This window comes from Callorhinchus milii, unplaced genomic scaffold, assembly GCF_018977255.1.
Source record: "Callorhinchus milii isolate IMCB2004 unplaced genomic scaffold, IMCB_Cmil_1.0 Scaffold1, whole genome shotgun sequence".
Classification (NCBI taxonomy): domain Eukaryota; kingdom Metazoa; phylum Chordata; class Chondrichthyes; order Chimaeriformes; family Callorhinchidae; genus Callorhinchus; species Callorhinchus milii.
Window position 1 is genome coordinate 136,266,813 of NW_024704742.1, and position 13,368 is coordinate 136,280,180.

Consider the following 13,368-nt stretch of genomic DNA (forward strand, 5'->3'; position numbering starts at 1 on the left):
CAAGGGAATCCGCTCAGCTGCCTCTGTACCTGCTATCCCCTCCCCATCGCCTCCTCCCACCCCGGCCCCTACCTATCCCTCCCTCCACACCTTTGAACCTGTCTCCCCCTCCTCTCTCATCACCACCATCAGCCGTATGAAACCCACCACCTGCTCCCTCGACCCCATCCCTACCCTCTCCTTACCTCCCAGCTCCACCTCCCTGCTCGTCTACTCACTGACATCGTAAACCTCTCCCTGTCCACTGATACTGTTTAAAAACTGTTGTCATCACTCCTATCCTTAAAATACCCTTCCTGGATCCTTCTCTACTCCCTAAATACCATCCCATCTCCAACCTCCTCTTCCTCTTCAAGAACCTGGAACAAATTGTTGCTTCTCAGCTTCGCTCCTTCCTCTCCTGCCACTGGTAACCAATTGGGTACAGCAGTGGCCCACAAACAATCGCAGATTAGACATAATCTAATGCAGCAATAAATAATTAAATTAAGGAAAGATAAATAAATTCATAAATAATAACTCAGGACTTGAATACTTTACCTAGCAACTTCCAAAGGTTCATATATAATGTAAGCGTACACAAACCAACATTATCATGGCTGCCAAATCTACTTCCAGTAAGTGGTAAGAAAAAACAATCTATTCAGTGGTTACAGTACTCGCCTCGTAAGCGAAAGACCCGTGTTCGATTCCCGGCAGGACGAAACATTGGGCAAGTTACACTCTTCTGTTTACCTAGCAGTAAGTAGGAACCTGGTTGTTAGTCGATTGGCGGATACAGTTAAATCACTTTACAGTATATTCTGTGAAGCGCTTTGAGACATCTCAAAGACGTGATAAGCCACAATATCAAATGCATGGACTATTATTATTTCCTCATTGCAGTCAACGTTTGTTTTCTCTAGTCATGATCTTGCTTTCCTCATGAACTTACATTTTATACTGATACAACAACTTTCATGTGGGGAGATTATCTCAAAGCACTTTACACAACTGACTGGGAGCCTGAGCCTGGGGGAGTGGGGAGGAACAGCTAAGGAGGGGATGGGAATGTCTGAACGTACTGGTTCAAGATGGTGACAAGACCAAGAAGATTAACTTTAAAGAAGTTGACCAAGTAAAAGAATTTGGGGAGAGTTTAAAGAGTGTGGGGTCTGAAGTGATATTGTCTGAAGACTCACTGACAGAGAGTAGAATGGAGGGCAAATGGATCGAGAGGCAGATTAGAGTCATAGGGTTTAGTCAGGCAAAAGACCTGGAGAGGTACGGAGAGACAGGATCCACATACGTTAAGGATTGTGTATGAGTTGATGCAATGTAATGCATTTTGGTTCAGTTAAAAAGAACAATTTTCCAAAATGTTCTGTAGTTCGCATCATACCTGAGCTAACAACAACAGCAAGTTGTATTTGCATATTGCCCTTTACACTGGGCAGCGTCTCAGAGCGCTTAACAGTGGCGGAGCCTGACGCCGAGCTGGGGGAGGGAGACCGTAAGCACGGTCGAAGAGGAAGGTCTTCAGTCGTGATCTAAGAGGAGAAGAATGAGGCAAGGCTCTCTGTGATGGGGAGCCAGTGGAGCCTGGCAAATGTTATGGGGGTGATGTAGTTTAGTATGGGTGAGAATATGGGCATCTACTAGTGTCTGGAACCTCACAAACAAAAGAAATAGGCATTTGCAGACGCAGGTTTATCCAACCCCTATATTCCTACTGGTGCCCGAAAACAACATGAATTGAGAAGCAGAGAACCCATGGCAACAAATCCCACAGCTGTTTTCACACCAGCAGCTGCAATTTAAACAAAACTGGTTTGTTCGTTTGGTAAAAAAAATTCTAGTTTTCTTTTTTACAAAAAAGATATTTAGTTTTGCCCACTGCTTCAATGCAGATCAGGAATGCAGTGCAGTCTACAGATAACTTCTGGAAACAATGCAGCTACAGGGGTTCAGTAATAACCAGAACATCTTGTGTCAAATGCAGTATATGAGAGTAAACCTGCGGAGTCACTTTTCTCCAAATCTGTCTACAATAGCAGCCTGCGTTATGTAGTGCCCTTCACTTAGAGATGGCGTCTGGGAGCACTCTACAGTCTGACGCCAAGCAGGGGAGAGGGGGAAGTTAACATAAGAAAGGTCAAAGAGACAAGTCTTAAAGACTGATAGAGAGCGTGAGACAGAGGAGTGAAAGAGGGAGGTCCAGAGGTTAGCAGCATATAATCGGAAAGCACAGCCACCATCAGTGGTGGCGGGAAACCTACAGTAAATACGAGTACGTTGAGTGAAGAGTTCAAGCAAAGAAGTGGGGTAGGAGTAGACTAGAGAGACGGGGCAGTGCAAGAGGATAATAATAATAATAATAATCCTTGCATTTGATATAGCGCTTTTCACGTCGAGAGGACGTCCCAAAGCGCTTCACAGAACACACTGTAAAGTGAATTGACTGTATATTTGTGGGTGAACGCGGCAGCCAATTGCGCACAGCAATGTCCCACAAACAGTCGTGGATTGAAAATGACCAATTTATTATTGTTTTGTTTTGGAGGGATTATTATTAGGCTCTGTGTGGAGTAAGGAAACTTGCCCAAGGTTTCACCCTCTGCCTGGAATTGAACGCAAGTCTCTCTCTTGCAAAGCGAGTGCTCTAACCACTGAGCTACAGGACTCCACAAGTAAAAGTAATATGCAGGTGAGGATCTTGAAATTGAAATGTTGAGAGACAGTGGAATCTGGCAAGGACTGGGGTTCGGGCATAGACATAGATGGAGTTTTGAATAAGTTTTTGATAAAATTAGTCATTCACTTTATGACTGTGCTACCTTATTCACCTAGAAATACAGTTGAGGTCATATAATGTTAAGTCGCCTCATGTTAAAATCAGCATAATATTATACTAGGGCCATGCTTGGTAGGTTTTGTTAAGCGCTCTGGGACGCTACCCTATGTGAGGGGAGCTAGATAAATGCAAGTTATTGTACACATTTGAGTTTGCATTATGTTATACCATCACTCTGACATATGAAATCAGAAACAGAGAGACAAGTGGATAGTCCAATGAGAAGAGGCTGTTACAGTACAGTAGTTTAGTGCCCATAGTGGATTTTTTTGTGGATTCAATTTTGAAGATAAAAAACTAAATTACTGATTTATTTTTTTAAAACTGTAGTGAAATTAATGAGTTTTTTTTTTAAAGAACTTATCCTTGAAATTGTAAATGCCTTCAGAACAGTCTGGACAGGTTTGTAAGTGTTTATAAGGGAAGCTGCCCTATTGTTATCGTATGTCTACTGTTATAATTGTGTCCCGTCCAACGAAGTATAACTTTAAGCAGACTCGACTGTACCAACAATAACTTGCATTTATATAGCCCCCTTCACGCCAGACGTTGCGTTGGAGTGCTTACCCGGTCACTACTACAAAGTAAAATCACAGTAAATCCTGCTCCATCATTTGGCTCGGCAAAATACTAAACAATGCATTTCTACACTAACGTGACACTTTTACTCCTCACTCAAGGTTGTACACAGTACTACCTTGTATATCTAGCCCACAAAATACACTCAAATATTTTTCCTTTCGGGTACCAAATCACAGAAATTACAATAAGAGTATTGCACGCATTAAGCCAAAACTGATGCTAGCTCCTCCTCTAGACATACATGTTCTCATCCCAACTATTTATTTGATCAATAAGTTAATCCTCCATTTTTTCTCCTCACAGAGTATCTGAGATCCATAAATAAATCACTCTACCACTCAAGTATGGATATCCATCTCCGGAAGAAATCTATGTTTCTGATTCCCTCCAGCAAGACAAAGAGCGTTTAAATTAAGGGTCTTCGTGTAGCAGACACGAGTAAAGATTTCAAATACCCAATTACAAAGTCCAAACAAGATCAAATACTCATCATGTGTCACTGTACAGATAAACAAAGATGACAAATACTCACACAGACACACACACACACACACAGATGACACACACAAAATTCATAAGACTGAAATATACCATTTGGAAAATGACATAGAATTAGCTGCATCACAAGACATGTTTATATCGGTTATGTTTATATTGGTTTATGCTGATATGGGGGGAAAAAAAACTTTTTCCAAAAAAGAAACTATTCTGAGAACGGACATTTTAAGAGCAAAAACAAGATCCACATTTGCAACTAAACGGTTGTCAGAGCTCAGAAGGTTTTCAACCTCTTAATTTGCTGTTGGGAAATGCAAGATTCCTGGACGCCAGAAGACGACTCCAAGTGGATTTGACAGTGAAAAATATGCATTTCCCCCCAACCACAAGCGACGACCACTCTTTTTCGAAACACGTACTTTTTTGTGACCCCCCCCAAAAAAAATAGCTCACACGTCAGGGGCTCTGTTAAATATCTCACACACACACACACACAGATCCCACTGTTCCAAAATAAATCAGAAAGGCTCACTCGCTGTCTGTCTGTCTGTCATCATTGAGAGGCCGTTTAACTTGAGCACAACACCGAAATTGGTGGGTCCTCTCCTAATCCCGAACGGGATCAGGAAAATACAAACATAAACAAACCTCAAGCACAGGACACACACACACACACACACACACAACAGATGGGTGGATTCAGTGCTACAGGAAAGGCTTCTTCTCACAACCCACAGCCACAGCCACACAGACGCCCCTTATACCCCCTCTATCCTTTATTTTTTTAAAAATATATATATATATATAATAAAATGCGTCCCGCGGAGAAGCGAACTGAGATCGTGAGGGGGGGAAGGGGGTGGTGGGGTGAGGGTGAGGGGGGGAGGGGTGGGGGGGGAGTGGGGGAGAAGGTAAAGCAACTTCACACAGAACTGCGCCCGGTCTCTATAACTTGCTCTCGAGACGCCTTCGAGGCCTCTTTTTATAGGGACTGATTTATTGATTGGACACAACACACACAAAAAAAATCAAAGGCCCGACCCAGACCTCGGGCTCGCCCGGGCTGCGCTTCCCGGCCCCTGACACAAACTGTTCGGCGGGGAGGGGGGGGGGTTGGGGAGAGACAATGGGTTCGCCAACGGCCTCCTTTACCTTCTGCCTTTCGCCTCCTGGCGGGCGCTGTACCACAAGTCCCTCCACCAACTCGAGCGCCAGGCTTCCCCCCGGGGCCCTAGGCCATCCCTCCTCCCACAGGTTTGTGCGTCTATTGTTTGTAATGGTTGCCGCCGCCGCCTCCTCCTTCCTTCCCTCCCTCCTCCTTCTCCTCCTCCTCCTCGGAGCCCCCGACGCCGCCGCCCTCTCTCTTCCTCTTCCTCTCTCTCTCTCTCTCTCCGACGCCGTTGCGCTATTTTTTTTGTTAAAAGAGGATTAAAACATGGCGGAGGGTGCGGCGCATGCGCCCCAGGCCGACGTCGCCGAAATGCCTGAGAGCCGAGCGCGTTCGGCTGTCTCCGGCACAGGGTTCGGCTATTTCCGGCACGGGGTTCGGCTATTTCCGGCACAGGGTTCGGCTATCTCCGGCACAGGGGTCAGCTATCTCCGGCACAGGGTTCGGCTATCTCCGGCACGGGGTTCGGCTATTTCCGGCACAGGGCTCGGCTATCTCCGGCAACCGAGGGCCAGATCCCCAGGTTAAATGCATCTCCATCACTACACCCATGTCACCAATGGGAGAAAATAATAATCATAATAATAATAATAATAATTTACTGTTTGTGGGACCGCCGCGGGGCGCAACCGGCTGCCGCGTTTCACCCACCCGCGAAATATCCTTTTACACAAATAGAATTTTTTGGGGTTGTTGTTTGGGGTATATTCCCAGCAGCGCTTTGAAAGATCTCTCAACGACGCGATAAGGGGCTTTTATCAAATTCAAGGATTATTATTATCTCCGAAGGACATTGCCCTACACAAGTTCATACTGTGGCACAATCCTACAATTCCCCCCCCACCCGCCCTCTTAATTATTTGTTTGAAAACTAGCCTCATCTTTACACAGAGGATAGTCAACAAATTAGTTGCTCGGCTGGAACTCTTTGAGTAATAGCTCAAGGCTATTATTCTGGAATAATATATTCAAAAGCTCTCCATGGCTCAGCCCTCTCTTGTGATCTGGTCACTTTGGAACGAACAAACGCTCCCTGAAAATCATCTTTTTATGAGCTTGATGTAAAGTAAAACTCATGAAAGTTTTTATCTACTGCTGTACTACACGCGAAAAATCTAACTCTCAGAGCGCAAAACTGAAACGTGCATTTCAAAATATTTCATAAAATAAATGGTTTAAAAATCATTCCAGTAACTGCAAGTTTTCATACCTAACGCAGGTTTGTAGGTAATATGAACAACTTTACTTTTTATTTCAGATTTCTAGCATTTTTTGCATTTTCTTTTATCTACTTTGCTCATAATCCGCCCCAATTAAGCCACATACCCTATAGTTTTTCTGAGCCTTTTCCTTTTCTCGTACATAGAAATGGAAGTTGAGCCAGTTCCAACATTAACATTAATCCAATTAAATTAAAATTAACATTTTAATCCAATTTCATTTCTTTATTTCCATATCCCTTAATATTCTTACTTCCCAAGTCAATTTCTGGCTTTGCACAAGCACCTACTGTACTGGTACATAAACAATTCAATCCCATTAACAGAAGACAACTCCAATCTGCGCTGTAAATTACTATGATTTTATCTCACCATTTGTCATCTATAACAACAATAAAAGTATATTTATAAAGTGCTTTTCATGTCGGGAGGACGTCCCAAGCACTGAACAGTCGGTGATCAGGACCCGACTGTGAGGGGAGCAGCGTTGGGATGAGGGTGGCTGAAGGCAAGGTCAAAAAGGAGGGTCTTGAGTCGTGCCTTGAAGGAGACAAGGGAGAGAGCAAGGCAACGGGTGGGGGCAGAGAGGATGAAGTCCGGCCGCCAATGGTAGGGCAGATCGCGGGGGAGACATGGAGCAGCCCGGAGCCTGCTGAATGAAGGGAGCGGACAGGTTGATAGGGCGTCAGTAGACCAGAGATGTAGGAGGGCGCAAAGCCGTGGAAGGCCTTGAAAGTGAGAACGAAGATTTTGAATTCTATCCTCTGAGGGATGGGGAGCCAGTGGAGCCGGGCGAGGATGAGGGTGATGGGATCATGGAGCCTGGTGTGGGAGAGGACATGAGCTGCGAAGTTCTGGATCATCTGCAGCTTGTGGAGAAGTGTAGGGGAGGCCGTCAAGGAGGGAGTTTCCGTAGTCGAGCCTTGAAGTGGAGTCCTGTAGCTCAGTGGTTAGAGCACTCGCTTTGCAAGTGAGAGACCGGAGTTCAATTCCAGGCAGAGGGCGAAACCTCGGGCAAGTTTCCTTACTCCACACAGAGCCTAATAATAATCCCTCCAAAACCCAAAACCAAAATAAATTGGTCATTTTCAATCTACGACTGTTTGTAGGACATTGCTGTGCGCAATTGGCTGCCGCGTTCGCCCACAAATATACAGTCAATTCACTTTACAGTGTGTTTTGTGAAGCACTTTGGGACGTCCTCCCGACGTGAAAAGCGCTATATCAAATGCAAGGATTATTATTATTATTATTATTATAAATGTGTGTATGAGTATTTCGGCGGCCTGAGGGGTGAGGCAGTGGCGGAGTTGGATAATATTGAGGAGGTGAGGGAAGGCAGAGCTGATCATGGTACGGATGTGGGATAGAAGGACAGTTCAGGGTCAAACAAGACACCAAGGTTACAGACTGGCTCAGTAAGGTGGAGTTTGCATCCTTGGATGGTGATGCTGTCCGTGCCTGAGGTGTGAAGGCGCCATTGGTAGCTAATCAGGAGAGCCTCGGTCTTATTGACGTTCAACTGTAGAAAGTTAGCTTTCATCCAGGACTTGATGTCTCACAGACATTCTGTCAGTACAGCAGTGGCCCTTGAGTCGAGGATGGAGACAGAGAGATGGAATTGGGTGTTATCCGCACACATAATAATAATCCTTGCATTTGATATAGCGCTTTTCACGTCTTCTAAACGTCCCAAAGCGCTTCACAGAACACACTGTAAAGTGAATTGACTGTATATTTGTGGGCGAACGCGGCAGCCAATTGCGCACAGCAATGTCCCACAAACAGTCGTAGATTGAAGATGACCAATTTATTATTGTTTTTGGCTTTGGAGGGATTATTATTAGGCTCTGTGTGGAGTAAGGAAACTTGCCCAAGGTTTCGCCCTCTGCCTGGAATTGAACTCAGGTCTCTCGCTTGCGAAGCGAGTGCTCTAACCACTGAGCTACAGGACTCCACTGTGGAATTTAACCGTAGAATCATAGAATTATACAGCACAGAAGGAGGCCATTCGGCCCATCGTGTCTGTGCCGGCTCTTTGAAAAGAACTATCTAATTCAATTCCACTACCCACTTTCTCCCCATGGCCCTGCAAACTTGTCCTCTCCAAATAATTACCTACTTCTCTCTTAAAAGTTTTTATCGAATCAGGCAATGCATTACAGATCCCAACAACTCGCTGCGTGAAAAAAATTCTCCTCACCTCCCCTCTGGGCGAAGGACAGAACCTGAGAACGACGCCCGAGATGGTGCGGGGCTTAGAGGAGAAGCTGTCCGTGGAGATGAAGTGGAGACCGTGTGAGAGGTAGGATCTTTACCAGTCAAAGACAGAACCATGAAGATTGATGTGAGAGGAGAGGTGGTGGAAGAGGTCAGAGTGTGAAAGGGAGGGAGAGTTGAAGGGGTAAGCAACCAGAATCTCAGGGTTGTGCTTGCACACAGAACAGAGGTTGTTCGGCAAATCCATCACCCAATTTGTGTTTGGTCTCCCCAATGTAGAGGAGACCGCATTGTGAGAAATGAATACAGTATACTACATTGGTGGTAATTCCATTATACTACTTGTGACTTTCTACTTTAACTTACTTTCTGTCTTGCAACACATTATCAACATGACTATGTTTAATTACAATCCCCTGCAACCTGGGCCATAATCTTAAAACACTTAGTTGGGGTTTAGATGAACAAGTTAGAAAGCCACAAAGCACTCTGTATTCTGTCCATTGTCAACAGGTTGAAAACTACAAAACCACTGATAACAACAATAAGATTACATTTGTATTACGCCTTTCACATTGGGAGGACAGTATACAGTATTTCAGACCCGAATTGGGGTCAGTGGGGGAGAAGGGAGGGGAGGGGAAGGGGGGTGACCGATGGCATGGTCGAAGAGGAGGTTTTTGAGGGGGGACTTGAAGGAGGCTAAGGAGGGGGTGAGGTGGAGTGACTGGGGGATAGAATTCCAGAGGTTGGGGGCAGAGTGGCTGAAGGCTCTCCCGCCAATGGTGGGGCGGGTGGGTCGGGGGACGTGGAGCAGGCTGGAGCCGGCTGAGCGGAGGGAGCGGGCGGGTTGGTAGGGGGTTAGGAGGTCCCAGAGGTAGGGTGGGGCGAGGCCATGGAGGGCTTTGTAGGTGAGGACCAGGATCTTGAACTGGATCCTCTGAAGGATAGGCAGCCGATGGAGTCGGGCGAGAATGGGGGCAATGGGGTCGCGGAGTTTGGTGCGGGAGAGGACACGGGCTGCAGAGTTCTGGATTATCCGGAGCCTGCGGAGGGAGGAGTTGGGAAGGCCGTCAAGCAGAACGTTTGCATAGTCGAGCCTGCGGTGATGAAGGCATGAACAAGAGTTTGAAACATTGTTAGTGTTTGTGAAGGGGAAAAAATCACTGGCTTTTATGGTTAATGGCAATCAACCTATATGTAAAGGGAGCTAACAATTGAGAGGAGAGACCATAGAGATTATATACAAAATATACAGTTAATTCACTTCACAGTGTATTCTGTGAAGGGCTTTGAGAAGTCTCGAATACGTGATAAGGCGCTATATCAAATGCAAGGATTCTTATTATTAAAGGGCAGAATAGAGCAATTTGAAATGACAACATATAAACTCTACGTGTACTCCATGTTCACTGGTGTTTTCAATAGCTGCTTAACCCACTTGAAAATGAGAGGCATTGATGTGACTTCAACAGCCAACAATAGTTTCACATCAATACTTATTTAGGAGATTTTTCAAAGGAAATAATCAAATGGTGTGTATAGAGGTGAAAGTCACCTTTCATTGCTGTGAAGGAGTATTGAAGCATTTTCCACTCAATTTAACAAAGTGTGTGTGTGTTTTTAAATCAGACACTTCAAGTAAATGGAATCCCATTTTCAACATTCATACAATTTATGATCCTCAGTTATAGACACAAACTGTTATTCATGGGCCAAATTCTGCGCTGTATTTTCTTCAATAATATACCATTTGGTTCAGCATCTCACCAACAACAACAAGATTCCATTTATAGAGCGCCCTTCACGTCGGGAGGACGTCCCAAGGCGCTGTACAGTTGGGTCAGGACCCGAGCAGGGGGGAAATGGTCAGGGTGAGGGGAGGGAGCGAGGAGGGGGTAGGGAGTCGAGAGGGGAGCTGAAGGCTGAAGGTCAAAGAGAAAAGTCTTGAGACCGGCCTTGAAGGAGGAAAGGGAGGAGGCGGCGAAGGCACTGGGGGATGGAGTTCCAGAGCCTGGGGGCTGAGAGGCTGAAGGCCTGGCCACCGATGGTAGGGCGGTTGGGGCGGGGGATGTGGAGCAGACCGGAGCCAGAGGAACGGAGGGTACGGGCAGGTAAGTAGGGGGATAGTAGGTCGGAGAGGTAGGAGGGAGCGAGGCCGTGAATGGCCTTGTAGGTGAGGATGAGGATCTTGAATTCGATCCTCTGGGGGATGGGGAGCCAGTGGAGGGGAGCGAGGGTGGGAGTGATGTGGTCGCGAAGACTGGTGCGGGACAGTACACGAGCTGCAGAGTTCTGAATGACCTGCAGTGTGGAGGGAGGTAGCGGGAAGGCCGGCGAGGAGAGAGTTCCCATAGTCCAGCCTTGAGGTGATAAAGGCGTGGACCAGAGTTTCAGCCGCGTGAGGGGTGAGGTAGTGCCGTAGTCTGGCGATATTCCGGAGGTGATGGAAGGCGGTGCCAGTTGTGGCGCGGATATGAGGGAGAAAGGACAGTGTTGAGGCATCTCAAAGCACTTCAAAGGATTTATTGTAAAATGGTGTGATTGTGTATTTTGTGGGAGAACATAACAGCCAATTTATGTACCGTAATGGCCCACAAGCAGCTATGGAGTGAGAAACCAATATTATTTCAGGGATTGTTGGCCACTACACAAAGATAAACTTCCCTATTTTTTGAATAGTGCCATGGGATCTTAGTGCCATGGAATCTTGCCATCCACCCAAACAGGCAGATGGGACCTTGCTTTAACATCTCACCTGAAGGACAGCATCTCGACAATACAACACATTCTCGGATTGATCAGCCTAGACTATATGGATCCCAGGTCTGCCCATCTCTCCAACTCGGTTGTGAATGCTACCAACTGAACCAGACTGACAGTTGTTAATATATCTGGGACCTGCTCACTCCATACACACCTGTCCGTTCCCTGCGTTCAGCTGGCTCAGGCCTGCTCCATGTCTCCTGCCACGTCTGCCCCACCATCGGTGGTTGGCCTTTCTACTCCCACCCTTTGCAGCTTCATCCCATTGTCCCTTCCCCTCCTTCAAGACCGTCCTCTTCGACCACGCCTTCGGTCACCCTCCACCCGTCCTGATCCCAACCCCAGCTCAAGTCCAAATCCATGACTGTCCAGTGCCTTGGGACGTCCTCCCGATGTGAAAGGCCCTGTACAAGTGTAATTTGTTGTTTTGATTTAATACTATTTCAATATCTGATTATCTTCATCTTCAAAAGTCTTAACTTTTTTTCGCCAATTTACTTCTCCTAACATCTGCTGTGGAGAAGTTCCAAGGTTACCAACCACCCAAGTTGACTTGAGCATTCCCTTTTATATAAAGTCTCAGATAATTCTCTAATTCTCATTTTAAAGCTATTATGGATTCAACCAATCATTGTTATAAGGACATTGCATAACACACTGCGGCAAATCAATTTTCACCTGAAAAAATATAGTGGCAAACAGCCATGGAGTGATGACCAATATCCGGAGGATTGTCGGCCAGGACACCAGGAATAGCTCCCTTCACTTTTCAATGCCACAGGATCTTTAATGTCATGAAGGGCCGTCAGGAAATCAGTTTCATGACTCATCCAAGAACAGCACCTCCCATAACCCAGCAAAACTGATGTGTCATCTGACATACAAGGTTTGAATCGCCAATCTTTTGACACAAGTAGTATCAGTTGACACCATAATCTGCATTTGCTTCTTCTTGAACATCCCAGTAAAACCATTTACCTTCAGCGAATATTAGCCTCTTCCTACCAACTCGTCCGCAGTCTGCGTTTTCTCATTTTTTCCCTGCTACTTCAGTCCTGCCCGAAATCTTAACTAGTCTTTCTGTTTTGGATGCCGATCGACTTCAAGCGTTTGTTGCGTTCTGTCAACATCTCTAATTTTGCTTCACTCTTGGTGATTTTGTTCCTATCTTCTAGTCATGCAATCCTGGTTTGAGTTAAATAAATTCCCCAAATATGCGATGAATTAGATGCATCTGCAAAAGTGGGAGGATGGTTAAGACATTTTAAGATTCTCGGCTCTAAAATATACTTTCATTTCTGAAAATAAAGTGAATCCATTAAAGTTTAGAAATGCATACAATACAAAAATTATATTTGTTTAGCACCTTTCACGACGGAAGGACGTCCCAAGACGCTGGACCTGAGCCTGTATATACAGGACCCTTCACCCAGGGCAGCGACTTGGAGCGCTTAACAATAATAATAATCCTTGCATTTGATATAGCGCTTTTCACGTCAGGAGGACGTCCCAAAGCGCTTCACAGAACACACTGTAAAGTGAATTGACTGTATATTTGTGGGCGAACGCGGCAGCCAATTGCGCACACTGATGCCCCAGGAACAGTCGTGGATTCAAAATTACCAATTTCTTATTGATTTTTGTTTTGGAGGGTTTATTATTAGACTCTGTGTGGAGTAAGGAAACTTGCCCAAGGTTTCGCCCTCTGCCTGGAATTGAACTCAGGTCTCTCGTTTGCAAAGCGAGTGTTCTAATCACTGAGCTACAGGACTCCACTTAACAGTGGCGGAGCTTTACACTGAGCCTGGGGTGGAGGCGAGCGTATTCCCGTTAACTATTTTAGGACAATAAAATCGCAACACATAATATTCTTGATAAAAATGATCCCCCTTCCCCTAAACAAATGGATATTTTCTGACTACTCTGCAATTTGTAAGCACTGTCATTCCACACAGCGTACAAGCACATTTGGTACATTGTTCCGGCGCTTCAGAAACAATGTCTGCATTGCTGATGCACATTTCACCAAAACAAGCGCTCAGTTCATTAACAAACGAAGACGCTATCACCAATAAACAGAG

The 13,368-nt window shown here is 45.6% G+C and overlaps 1 protein-coding gene across 1 annotated transcript in view; it reads right to left on the reverse strand.

Moving 5' to 3' along the window:
- Positions 1-5,245, reverse strand: part of LOC103187334 (mothers against decapentaplegic homolog 4) — a 42,289-nt gene extending 37,044 nt beyond the window's left edge. The window contains exon 1 of the mRNA XM_007906780.2: positions 5,066-5,245. The gene's annotated coding sequence lies outside the window, so the exon portion shown is untranslated. The remainder of the gene's footprint in view (positions 1-5,065) is intronic.
- Positions 5,246-13,368: the final 8,123 nt, after the last annotated feature.